Source organism: Tuber melanosporum (genome assembly GCF_000151645.1).
Source record: "Tuber melanosporum whole genome shotgun sequence assembly, scaffold_29, strain Mel28".
In the NCBI taxonomy this organism is placed as follows: Eukaryota; Fungi; Ascomycota; class Pezizomycetes; order Pezizales; family Tuberaceae; genus Tuber; species Tuber melanosporum.
In genome coordinates, this window is record NW_003298963.1 from 25,056 (window position 1) to 39,854 (window position 14,799).

Below are 14,799 nucleotides of genomic sequence, written 5' to 3' on the forward strand. Positions count from 1 at the left end.
GTAGGCGGGGATGATCGCGAGGTAGTCTAACTTACCGTAAGAACTCGAATAATTGGACCCGGTCTCATGTCGTTGGGCTTTCCTCTCTCAGTAAGGTCAAGAAATATTTGTTTTTTTTTTTCTGTCTCGGAGGAGGGAAAGGGGCTACATTTTCGCAGTGTTTTTTACCCCCTTTCCTTACAAGGAAATTTCGGACGACATGAAACCGGGTCCAATTATTCGAGTTCCTACAGTAGTCCCTGCACGTCCTAAATTGTATTACAGAAATGGGAGCCGACTTGATAGCCCCTTGTCATACAAAATACAGTCACACCTTGGTATAGTGGATCTCTTTATATGGGAAACCTCGATATTACGAATTCGCACCCTGTTCCCACTTACTCGCATACAAATCGTTCTCTATAAGGAATTCCTGCCAAAACCTCGCGATAACGAACCAATTATCCGCAACCCTTGGCATTCATTATAACACAGCGCAGCTGTTAAACCAAGGGGTCAGACTATAAGGCCCTGTTCGGCACATCACAATAAAAATATATCACAATAAAAGTTGGAAATAGCATATATTCTAAAATAAATTTATAGTATATTTCGGAAATATAGGTGTTCGTTCGGACAAATTATATAAAATAAATATAGATGCCGAGACAATGCAAACCCTATTATTGTTGTAAAAGTAGGGTTAAAAACAGTATTTCTGTAATGATCCCTCCTTGGATAGTTAGTTCTTGGCGAAGGGGAACGATACTTCTCTTCTTCTTCAGTTTCTTTCCTTAGTCTTATGATACCACTAGGCCTCTGCCTATGTTACCGATAGTTCAAGACCTTTGTCTTCTATCAGGAATGCCTATCATAAGCTTTCTCTAACTCTTCTTTGTGAAGAGCTTTCCTCCGTCTAATGATAACTGTTGCAATAAAGATAAAATCGTAAAGGTTTTTTATATTTGTTAAAGTAATAAATAGAAAAAGTACTTAGAACAAAACATGAAGAGCCTATCCTCCTCGGCCGTACCGGCCTCCTTATATAGTACTCTTCCCGCTCTAACTTATGTGACCTAAAGTGGTCACATGCGCAAAACCCATGACCTCATAACGAGGTTATGTGCAAAACAAAAAATCATATGTGCAAGGCATACCTGCAAGGCACACTCACAAGGCACACTTGCTAGGTGCACGTCCTATGACTCATATTTGAGCCATTTGCGAAATATAATAAATCATAACATAATAAATCATATGACCTAAATGAGTCATTTGAAAACCTTTTCCGTGCCAAGCCATGTTCGTGACAATTTCAAAATAAAAACGCCTCATGTTACTATCTCAGTAGGACATTATACTTCATGAACAAGCAATATAAAGTAGTACAAACAACATAAATACCCTTCAGCAATTATGGACAATGTGTAACCGGTACGGGTACTCGGTTATTGGTTTTGTTTTATGTTTTGTTTTAAGTATCGCTTTGATACTTGGTTTGTTTTAAGTATCGTTTGATACTTGGTTTTGTTTTATGTTTTGTTTTAAGTATTGCTTTGATACTTGGTTTTGTTTTATGTTTTGTTTTAAGTATCGTTTTGATACTTAAGGAGTTTTACCAAAGAGTATCAATTGATACCTTTGATTAGTTTCATTCATGCTAGACATGAACAGATTTGTGTATTTAAAGACCGCCTGTTTCTACGATAGAAAAGGCAGACTTCGACAGACAGTATTTCAATATACTTGGTTGAACGGTTACTTCTTTGTTCCTCAGTACACCCTCGAAGCCTCCTTTAGTTCTCAGCTCTCGCCTCCACTCCGGAAGAGCAGGCCACCTGCCAACTATCGTATCAATTACTGATAACGTGAATAGCACCTTGCGAACACGTTACATTTTTTTAACCTCAGCAAGTGGTTAAGAATCTGTCCCCGGATTTAGGCCTGATCAACCTATCTATATCCATCTCAGAACGCTAGCGGAGAGAAGCGGCAGAATCACAGCACATTCGGCTTCATCTCAAACCCAAGATATAGTCTTTGATGACCAGGAGGGGGAAGCAAATCCCACGGCAAGACCTTACAAGAAAGAAACAACCCCGGTGCTCTGCTAAAGAGCGTGGGCGATCTTGCAAACACGGAATATACACAACCTCCAGGAGAATTCCCTTGTACTCCAGCAAAGAAGCCTTCCTTTGAACCTCCTATCGACCCCGAAGCCAGCAGCGAATCAGACATGGCTAGCACAGGAGGAGGGCCTTCTGGAAGAGGAAAATCTTGGGCTAGGCCTGAAGAAGAGGAGGTTCCCGCAGCATTTGAACCCCCTAAATTTAAACTCCACCTCCCAGCAAAGTTCACAGGAGAAGGAAAAGACCTCAAACCTGAAGCCTTTGAACGATGGGCGATGGAACTCTCACACTTCCTACTCTTACAGGGAAAAGATGTGGAAGATCCTACAACCGGACTTATCATTGGATCATTTTGTGAAGGAAAGGCAACCGACGCATACTACCAATGCTATAAGGATTTCGGCGGAAATGTAAGATTAAGAGGAACTACAGTTCTCGATTACCTGAAAGGACGATTCCAATCCTCTATAACCAATGACCTCCTATACAACAAATTCAACCAGCTCCAGCAAGTTAACGGAATGTACGTTAAGCGAATCACCGATGTGGCTACGGACCTGATGATGTACAAGGACTGAATGGAGAGAGGAGGTATCTCCAAATACATCCTGAAGCGACGATTCTACGACACTATGCACCCTACCCTCCGGCGAGAAGTAGAACCACTCGAGGAAGACGGCGATGATATTGCAGTAATAATTGCAAGAGCAGAACGAAATGACGCCATTCTCCATGAAACCAAGGCCTACAAAACACAGACGTCCTCTAGTAGGAATAGCCAGCCACGGCACAAAGCCTCCAGCAACTCTGAATACGATACCCCACCAGTTTTCAAGAAGAAAAAAAAAGTACTCCAAAGAATCAAGACGGCAGAAAGGAGAGTGTTTTGAATGTGGAAAAACAGGACACATGGCAAAGAACTGTCCAACGAAGAAAGGGAAAGGAAAGGCAATTAATCAAGAGGTATCGGCCAACAATATTGAAAGCGATAATACCCAATCCAGCAAATATGAAGAAATTCATATCGGATATATTGATGTAGAATGCAACAGTGTTGGACCCCTGGCTACATTCAAAGCACACACAGCTCTGAAAGGTAATATTCTGATCAATGGTAAAAAGGCTCGAGTCCTATTTGACACTGGCGCAATCGGAAGAGATATGATCAGTAATACCTTTGTCTCTGTCCATGGACTCCCAACTCGAGACCTTAACCAACCCATACAAGTCAATATGGCAGTAAAGGGATCACGATCCACAAGCCATAAAACCTGTAGTGCGACTATTCGACTTGGTTCTGCAGTCCTACCCCCCCAGGAAATGCTGGTTGGAAATTTAGCCAAATACGATGCCCTAATAGGTATGCCATTCCTGAACCTCCACAAAGCTATAATCAGGTCTGGGGAATCAACCATCGATTTCCCAGAGCAGAAGGTCAGAGTCTCATGCAAGCCAACAAGCGGAGAGTACCGAGCCGCAGTCTGTGAAACAACTGTCCAACGACTATTGGATGATTACTCTGATGTTTTCCCTGATCAAATACCCAAAGAACTACTGCCTATGAGAGAGGTGAACTACCACATTCGCCTCTGAGACCCTTCTAATCTCAAGAACCAACCCATCTACTCAATTTCTGACACATACAAAGGTCCACTGTGTGATTGGATCAACCAACAACAAAGAAGAGGAGTCATCTACTGGGCAGAAGCCCCAGGTGCCGCTCCTATGTTTCTTCAACCCAAAGCAGATGGCAAAAGAATCCGCCCCTTGGTTGACCTTAAGGTACGGAACGAAAATACAGTTATGGACAGCTCCGCTATCCCAAACCAAACCCAGATTCTAAATGCAGTTGGACGGGCTAGATTCCGAAGTAAGATTGACCTAAGCGATGCCTACTTCCAAACAAGGTTAGATCCAGAAAGCGAACGCTACAACAGTTTCAAAACACCCTTCGGAAGTTTCATTAGCTGAGTTATGTTACAAGGTAATATGAATGCGCCCGCCACCGTTATGCGAATTATGGAAAACCTCCTAAGCGAATACCTCCACCATTTTGTTTGGGTCTACATTGATGATATTCTCATCTTCTCGAATAGCGAAATAGAACATGCCTACCATATAGGTTTGGTTTGTACCAAACTACGGGAAGCTAAATTCTACACTAGCAGAAACAAATCAATCCTGTTTTCCGATAAACTCGATATACTATGACATGTTATAGATGATGAAGGAATACATGCAGCCCCTGGAAAAATAGCTTGTTTAACGGAATGGTCGACACCCCGGAATCAAAAGGAACTCATGCAATTCCTAGGACTAGTCAACTATATTGCCCAGTTCTTCCCATACCACGCCACTGTGACAGTGCTGCTTGCAGACCTTACTGGCAATGCAGAATTTGTCTGGACTCACACTCATGACCAAGCCTTTACCAACATCAAGGAGTTGATTAAAAACGCCAACATTATTCAACATATCGACTATAGTAAACCAGAACCGATATGGCTTATTACTGATGCATCGGATGTTGGAGTTGGAGCATGGGTTGGGCAAGGGGCCTCCCATGAAACGGCAAGACCGGCGGCATTACACAGCAGGAAGTTCATTAACTCACAGATGAACTATGCAACAACAGACAAGGAAGCCTTTGCTGTGATTGATGCTCTCACCACTTTCAACCACATCCTGATGGGCAATACCTTCACTATTGTTACCCACCACCAACCTCTCACTAATCTTAAAACAGAAAGAATACCTGGAAGAAGAAGAACAAGATGGATAGGTGAAATCAGCAAATACGATGCAAAAATCATCTATACCCCTGGACGAACAAACTATTTAGCTGATGCTCTCTCCCGCCTATATGAGAATCAAGACCTCACAGATCCTCCTCTTGTTTATGATCACACAAGACAAAGCGAAGACAGCCCTGACGACACCTCCTATGAACAAGAACCATCGATGGCTACCGCCAGCTCTGCCACTCCCTCCAATCCTTTCTCTTACACCATCTACGGCGCTCCTGGAACGGAACGTGGAAAGGACATTGACGAAGAATGGAAACACAATTGCACGCTCCGCAGCACACCTCCTCACCAACTTGAACAAAGCAGACTCCACTGGTCCTACTGTTACCACGACACCTGCCCTTTTCACCAGACTGAGATTAAGTTTAGAAACAGATACCAGCGACTGTACTATATGCCTGCTGATGATTCCAAAGACACCAACTTCGACACCGCAGAAGGAGCAGAAAAGATGATCGATGAAAATGAGTCAACCCAATCTCCTCATATCCTTAATCCTGCTCCAATACGATACCAAGGTCTTGAAGAACTCGAACAAGCAGCAGCCTACGTGGATGCAATATCCTATTTACACCCTCCACAGTCAGCCCCGCCATCCTCTCCTCCCATAATCGATTCACGACCACTATATAGTGGACCCTTATGAGTATACAACAATGAAACCATTGTCTCAGTCATACCTCCTACAATTCCCGAGCATCGTCGTCAACTCTATGAAATCTTTAAGGAAGAGGAAGGCCCTATCGAACCAACAAGAGGATCCCTAATCGAGGATGAACGAGATGTTAGATCAACCACAGAAGAATTAACCTCCTCTTTCTGAAGCCAAATGATAGCAGGATACCGCCATGACCCAATTTACTTCAAAGCCATGGATAGCTCCAGGCATGGAGACCTTGCCCCTTACAACATATCAAACGGAATGGTCTATACCAGCACCCGTTATGGTGAACATTGCCTATACATACCAAAAGGCCATATGTTCAATGGAATGACTATTAGAGAATATGTCATATCCGAGATTCACAACAAAGGACACCACAGTGCGGACAGCAACCTTTAATATGCTTCAGAATATGTTTACTAGCCTGAGATGCGCAAGGATTTCCGCGATTTCGTCAAACAATGTGAACTTTGCCAGGCAAACAAGGAGTGAACACAACTACCTGAAGGAAAAGCACAGACCCTCCAACTACCAAGTGAAATATTCGAATCATATGCCATTGATTTCGCAGGACCATTCAATAAATCCGCTGGATATGACACCATCTTGGTAGCTGTGGATTGATTCTCTGGATACACATGGCTCATACCAATGAAGCTTACCGATTCCTCCAAAGACACCTGAAATAACCTCCAACGATACCTGTTTACCCCCCATGGGTACCCCTTATCTATTGTCAGTGATGCTGATCCCCGCTTTACTGCCAGATTCTGGAAGCAAACTTTGACCTCTCTCGGAATAAACTACATATTGTGTAACGTGTTCGCAAGGTGCTAATCACGTTATCGGTAATAGATACGATAGTTGGCAGGTGGCCTGCTCTTCCCGAGAGGAGGTGAGAGCTGAGAACAAAAGGAGGCTTCGAGGGTGTCCTGAGGAACAAAGAAGTAACGGTTCAACCAAGTAAATTGAAATACTGTCAGTCGAACTCTGCCCTTTCTATCGTAGAAACAGGTGGTCTTTAAATACACAAATCTGTTCATGTCTCAACATGAACGAAACTAATCAAAGGTATCAATCGATACACTTTGGTAAAACTCCTTAAGTATCAAAGCGATACTTAAAATAAAACATAAAACAAAACCAAGTATCAAACGATACTTAAAACTAACCAAGTATCAAAGCGATACTTAAAACAAAACATAAAACAGAACCAAGTATCAAACAATACTTAAAACTAACCAAGTATCAAAGCGATACTTAAAACAAAACATAAAGCAAAACCAAGTATCAAAGCGATACTTAAAACAAAACATCAAACAAAACCAAGTATCAAACGATACTTAAAACTAACCAAGTATCAAAGCGATACTTAAAACAAAACATAAAACAAAACCAAGTATCAAACGATACTTAAAACTAACCAAGTATCAAAGCGATACTTAAAACAAAACATAAAACAAAACCAAGTATCAAAGCGATACTTAAAACAAAACATAAAACAAAACCAATAACCAAGTACCCGTACCGGTTACATTCCCCAAAACAAAACAACTGTTTAAACAAACAAAACCTAATAATCATCAAAAGCGGAGTCTGAGAAACTAAAGGCTTCAGGTTCTGCTAAAAACTCTTCATCGTAAGTGTCACACCAGGGACAAGAGGAAACTCTAAGGAAACACTTAGACTCGAAGAAATCTAAATCACAGTAGTCACGAATACCAGATTCGTGCTGTACATCAACCCAAGCATGATCGCAATCAGGACAGTAGTCTATCCAGAGGATTTCGAAGTAGTCTTCAAGTTGGATAACATCGCGGTTCAATAACAGTCCAACAATCTGTTGTCGCAGCCTCACATTGAGCTCCACATAGTTTGACATCATTATGGTATTCAGATGGTGATTGGTGACTAGATAAAGTCGTTGAGGGCCTGCTCCATAGCTTGATTCTCCTCATCGCTGCTCTCGAATTCCGACTCAAAGTATGGTGCCCAAAATCCATCTCTAGTTTAGCATTCTGTATGCCATCGCTCAGTTTCTGGCATCATGGGTGTCCAGCATATAGTGATGTAGTTTATAGTTGGGGGAAGGGATCCATTTGGCATATTGTCTTTCCACCATTCATTCACCATATCCATAGCGTACTCTAGTCCTTCCAGTGGTTCCCAACTGTTTTCGCTCGTGGGGTATCCTTTCCATTTGACTAAGAACTGATCATTTCCATGCCAAAGGCGGTGGTCTCGGATTTTTTCAACTTCCCATTCATCTTTCTTCTCAATGATGATAGGTGCGGGTCGAGAGTGGGTTCTTCCAGGGAACTTAGAGTCGTCATTTGGGTGGAATCGTTTGACAGCTGAGGCGTGGAATACTGCAGTATTGCGGCGGTACATGCATCCATCCATCTGGACAGTGTAGTTCTCTGTATGTTCGTCAAAGGATAAGACCTTGAAAGGTCCTCACCATCAGGGTTGCAGTTTCTTGCTGCGTCCAACATTGGTGATGAACATGTTTCCATGTACCATGAGCATATCACCTGGTAAAATAGGGACATGTTTGCGTCGTCGCTTCTGAGCAGTAGTGGTGCTTCGGAATCGAGCAGCCTTAACAGCTTGGAAAGCGTCATTCCGAATCGCTTGATGGTGGTTTAAGTGGTCATCGGAGGCAGGGACTGAGGAGTTCCTGAATAGAGTTGTAGGTAGGAGAGGGTATTGGCGGCCAAAGACTGCCTTGTATGGCGACATCCCCAAGGTTTCTGAAAATCCGGCATTGATATATGCAGCGAGTTCGACAAGGGCTGGTTCCCAGTTGGTTTGTCGTTCATTGATCATGTTTCTAATTCCGGTCTTAACTTCGCGGATTTTTCGTTCTTCTTGGCCATTAGTCTCATGGTGTCCTGGGGCAGCCATAATGTGGTTTATTCCGAGGGAGGTCAAGGTTTGCTTCCAGAATCTGGCGGTAAAGCGGGGATCAGCATCACTGACAATAGATAAGGGGTACCCGTGGGGGGTAAACAAGTATCGTTGGAGGTTATTCCAGGCGTCTTTGGAGGAATCGGTAACCTTCATTGGTATTAATCAGGTGTATCCGGAAAATCAATCCACAGCTACCAGGATGGTGTCATATCCGGCGGACTTGTTGAATGGTCCTGCGAAATCGATGGCATAGGATTCAAATATTTCACATGGTAGTTGGAGGGTCTGACCTTTTTCTTCAGGAAGTTGTGTTCGCTCCTTGTTTGCCTGACAGAGTTTGCATTGCTTGACAAAATCGCGGAAGTCCTTTCGCATTTCAGGCTAGTAAACATATTCTGAGGCATATTGGAGGTTGCGATCCGCACTATGGTGTCCTTTGTTGTGGATTTCGGTAATAACATATTCTCTAATAGTCATTCCATTGAACATATGGCCTTTCGGGATGTATAGGCAATGTTTACCATAATGGGTGCTAGTGTAGACCATACCATTGGATATGTTGTAGGGGGCGAGGTCTCCATGCCTGGAGCTAGCCATGGCTTTGAAGTAAATCGGGTCATGGCAGTATCCTGTTATCATTTGGCATCGGAAGGAGGAGGTTAATTCTTCTGCAGTTGATCTAACATCTGGTTCATCCTCGATTAGGGATCCTCTTGTCGGTTCGATAGGGGTTTCCTCTTCCTCAATGGTTTCATAGAGTTGTCGACGGTGTTCGGGAATAGTAGGGGGTATGACCGAGACAATGGTTTCATTGTTGTATACTCGTAAGGGTCCACTATACAGTGGTCGTGAATCAATTATGGGGGGAGAGGATGGCGGGGCTGACTGTGGGGGATATAGATAGGATATTGCATCCACGTAGGCTGCTGCTTGTTCGAGTTCTTCAAGACCTTGGTATCGTGTTGGAACAGGATTAAGGGTATGAGGAGGTTCGGTCGATTCATCTTCATCGATCATCTCTTCTACTCCTTCTACGGTGTCGAAGCTGGTGTTATTGGAATCGTCAACAGGCATATAGTAGAGTCGCTGGTATCTGTTGCCGAACTTGATCTCAGTCTGGTGAAAAGGACTGGTGTCATGATAACAGTGGGACCAGTGGAGTCTGCTTTGTTCAAGTTCGTGTAGAGGTGTGCTGCGGAGCGTGCAATTGTCTTTCCATTCTTCATCAATGTCCTTTCCTCATTCTGTTCCGGCAGCACTGTACATGGTGTAAGAGAAAGGGTTGGAGGCAGTGGCACAGCTGGTGGTAGCCATTGATGGTTCTTGTTCATAGGAGGTGTCGTCAGGGCTGTCCTCGCTTTGTCTTGTGGGTCGTGAACAAGAGGAGGGATTGCGAGGTCTTGATTCTCATATAGGCGGGAGAGCGCATCAGCTAAATAGTTTGTTCTTCCAGGGGTATAGATGATTTTTGCATCGCATTTGCTGATTTCACCTATCCATCTTGTTCTTCTTCTTCCAGGTATTCTTTCTGTTTTAAGATTAGTGAGAGGTTGGTGGTCGGTAACAATAGTGAAGGTATTGCCCATGAGGATGTGGTTGAAAGCGGCGAGGGCATCAATCACAGCAAGGGCTTCTTTGTCTGTTGTTCCATAGTTCATCTCTGAATTAGTGAACTTTCTGCTGTGTAAAGCGGCCGGTCTTGCCGTTTCATGGGAGGCTCCTTGTCCAACCCATGCTCCAACTCCCACATCCGATGCATCAGTAATCAGCCATATTGGTTCTGGTCTGCTGTAGTCGATAGGTTGTATAACGTTGGCGTTTTTTATCAATTCCTTGATGTTGGTAAAGGCTTGGTCATGGGTGTGGGTCCAGACAAATTCTGCATTGCCGGTAAGGTCTGTGAGTGGCGCTGTCACAGTGGCATGGTGTGGTAGGAACTGGGCAATATAGTTGACTAGTCCTAGGAATCGCATGAGTTCCTTTTGATTCCGGGGTGTCGACCATTCCGTTAAACAGGCTATTTTTCCTGGGGCTGCATGTATTCCTTCATCATCTATAACATGTCCTAGAATATCGAGTCTGTCGGCAAACAGGATTGATTTGTTTCTGCTAGCGTAGAATTTAGCTTCCCTAAGTTTGGTACAAACCAAACCTATGTGGTAGGCGTGTTCTGTTGCGGTATTCGAGAAGATGAGAATATCATCAATGTAGACCCAAACAAAATGGTGGAGGTATTCGCTCAGGAGATTTTCCATAATTTGCATAAAGGTGGCGGGCGCATTCATATTACCTTGTAACATAACTCGGCTAATGAAACTTCCGAAGGGTATTTTGAAACTGTTGTATCGTTCGCTTTCTGGATCTAACCTTGTTTGGAAGTATGCATCGCTTAGGTCAATCTTACTTCAGAATCTAGCCCGTCCAACTGCATTTAGAATCTGGGTTTGGTTTGGGATAGCGGAGCTGTCCATGACTTTGTTTTCGTTCCGTAGTTTAAGGTCAACCAAGGGGCGGATTCTTTTGCCATCTGCTTTGGGTTGAACAAATATGGGAGCGGCACCTGGGGCTTCTGCCTGGTAGATGACTCCTCTTCTTTGTTGTTGGTTTATCCAATCACAAAGTGGGCTTTTGTATGCGTCCGGAATAGAGTAAGTAGGTTGGTTCTTGAGATTGGAGGGGTCTCGGAGGCGAATGTGGTAGTTCACTTCTCTCATAGGCGGTAGTTCTTCGGGTATTTGATCAGGGAAAATATCAGAGTATTCATCCAATAGTTTTTGGGTAGTTGCTTCACAGACTGCGGCTCGGTATTCTCCGCTTGTTGGCTTGCATGAGACTCTGACCTTCTGATCTGGGAAATCGATGGTTGATTCCCCAAACCTGATTATAGCTTTGTGGCGGTTCAAGAATGCCATGCCTATTAGGGCATCGTATTTGGCTAAGTTTCCAACCAGCATTGCCTGGGGGGGTAGGACTGCAGAGCCAAGTCGAATGGTCGCACTACAGGTTTTATGGCTTGTGGATCGTGATCCTTTTACTGCATTATTGACTGGTATGGGTTGGTTAAGGTCTCGAGTTGGGACTCCATGGACAGAGACAAAGGCATTACTGATCATATCTCGTCCGATTGCGCCAGTGTCGAATAGGACTCGAGCCCTTTTGTCATTGATCAGGATAATACCTTCCAGGGCGGTGTGTGCTTTGAATGTAGCCGGAGGTCGAACACTGTTGCATTCCACATCGATATACCCGATATGGATCTCTTCATATTCCCTGGATTGGGTATTATCGCTTTCCACATTGTTGGTTGATGCCTCTTGCTTAATTTCCTTTCCTTTCCCTTTCTTCGTTGGACAGTTCTTTGCCATGTGTCCTGTTTTTCCACATTCAAAACACTCTCCTTTCTGCCGTCTTGATTCTTTGGAGTATTTTGTTTTCCTTTTGAAAACCTGTGGGGTATCTTCTTCAGAGTTGTTGTAGGCTTTGTGTCGTGGCTGGCTATTCCTACTAGAGGATGTCTGTGTTTTGTAGGCCTTGGTTTCATGGAGAACGGCGTCATTTCGTTCTGCTCTTGCAATTATTACTGCAATATCATCGCCATCTTCCTCGAGTGGTTCTACTTCTCTCCGGAGTGTAGGGTGCATAGCGTCGTAGAATCGTCGCTTCAGGATGTATTTGGAGATACTTCCTCTCTCCATTCGGTCCTTGTACATCATCAGGTCCGTAGCCACATCGGTGATTCGCTTAACGTGCATTCCGTTAACTTGCTGGAGCTGGTTGAATTTGTTGTAAAGGAGGTCGTTGGTTATAGAGGATTGGAATCGTCCTTTCAGGTAATCGAGAACTGTAGTTCCTCTTAATCTTACATTTCCGCCGAAATCCTTATAGCATTGGTAGTATGCGTCGGTTGCCTTTCCTTCGCAAAATGATCCAATGATAAGTCCGGTTGTAGCATCTTCCACATCTTTTCCTTGTAAGAGTAGGAAGTGTGAGAGTTCCATCGCCCATCGTTCAAAGGCTTCAGGTTTGAGGTCTTTTCCTTCTCCTGTGAACTTTGCTGGGAGGTGGAGTTTAAATTTAGGGGGTTCAAATGCTGCGGGAACCTCCTCTTCTGCAGGCCTAGCCCGAGATTTTCCTCCTCCAGAAGGCCCTCCTCCTGTGCTAGCCATGTCTGATTCGCTGCTGGCTTCGGGGTCGATTGGAGGTTCAAAGGAAGGCTTTGTTGCTGGAGTAGAAGGGAATTCTCCTGGAGGTTGTGTGTCTTCCGTGTTTGCAGGATTGCCGGGCTCTTTAGCAGAGCGCCGGGGTTGTTTCTGTTTTGTAAGGTCTTGCCGTGGGATTTGCTTCCCACTCCTGGTCGTCAAAGACTCTATCTTGGGTTTGAGACGAAGCCGAACGTGCCGTGATTCTGCCACTTCTCTCTGCTAGCGTTCTGGTGGATATCGATAGGTTGATCAGGCCTAAATCCGGGGACAGGTTCTTAACCACTTGCTGAGATTAAAGAAATGTTACGTGTTCGCAAGGTGCTAATCACATTATCGGTAATAGATACAATAGTTGGCAGGTGGCCTGCTCTTCCAGAGAGGAGGCGAGAGCTGAGAACAAAAGGAGGCTTCGAGGGTGTCCTGAGGAACAAAGAAGTAACCGTTCAACCAAGTATATTGAAATACTGTCGGTCGAAGTCTGCCCTTTCTATCGTAGAAACAGGCGGTCTTTAAATACACAAATCTGTTCATGTCTCAACATGAACGAAACTAATCAAAGGTATCAATCGATACACTTTGGTAAAACTCCTTAAGTATCAAAGCGATACTTAAAATAAAACATAAAACAAAACCAAGTATCAAACGATACTTAAAACTAACCAAGTATCAAAGCGATACTTAAAACAAAACATAAAACAAAACCAAGTATCAAACGATACTTAAAACTAACCAAGTATCAAAGCGATACTTAAAACAAAACATAAAACAAAACCAAGTATCAAACGATACTTAAAACTAACCAAGTATCAAAGCGATACTTAAAACAAAACATAAAACAAAACCAAGTATTAAATGATACTTAAAACTAACCAAGTATCAAAGCGATACTTAAAACAAAACATAAAACAAAACCAAGTATCAAAGCGATACTTAAAACAAAACATAAAACAAAACCAATAACCAAGTACCCGTACCGGTTACATATTGGCTGCCCCTGGACACCATGTGACTAATGGTCAAGCAGAACAAAAAATCCGCCAAGTTAATACCGGAATTAGGAACCTAATCAATGAACGACAAACCAACTGGGAACCAGCCCTTGTTGAACTGGCCGCATATATCAATGCCGGATTTTCAGATACCTTGGGAATGTCACCATACAAGTCAGTCTTTAGCCGTCAATACCCCCTCCTACCTACAACACTATTTAAGCACTCCTCAGTCTCTGCCTCTGATGACCATCTAAACCGCCACCAAGCAATTCGGAACGATGCCTTCCAAGCTGTTAAGGCTGCCCGATTCCGAAGCACCACTACTACCCAGAAACGACGACGCAAACATGTCTCCATCTCACCAGGAGACATGCTCATGGTACATGGTAACATGTTCATTACCAATGTCGGACGCAGCAAGAAATTGCAACCCCGGTGGCGAGGACCTGTCAAAGTCATATCCTTTAACGAGCATTCAGAAAACTACACTGTTCAGATGGATGGACGCATGTCCTGTTGCAATACTGCAGTTTTCCATGCCTCTGCTGTCAAACGATTCCACCCAAATGACGGGTCCAAGTTCCCTGGAAGAACCCACTCTCGACCCGCACCTATCATCATTGAGAAGAAAGATGAATGGGAAGTTGAAGAAATCCGAGACCACCGCCTTTGGCATGGAAATGATCAGTTCCTAGTCAAATGGAAAGGATATCCGACGAGTGAGAACAGCTGGGAACCACTAGAAGGACTAGAGCACGCCATGGATATGGTAAACGAATGGTGGAAAAACAACATGCCAAACGAATCCCTCCCCCCAACGATCAATTATATCACCATGTGCTGGACACCTACAATGCCAGAAACTGAGCAATAGCATGCAGAACTCGAAGCTAGAGATGGATTTTGGGCACCATACTTTGAGTCGGAATTCGAAAGCAGTGATGAGGAGAATCAAGCTATGGAGCAGGCTCTCGACAACTTTATCTAGTCACCAATCACCATCCGAATACCATAACGATGTCAAACTATGTGGAGCTCAATGTGAGGCTGCGACAACAGATTGTTGGACTGTTGTTGAACCGCGATGCTATCCAACTTGAAGACTATTTTGAA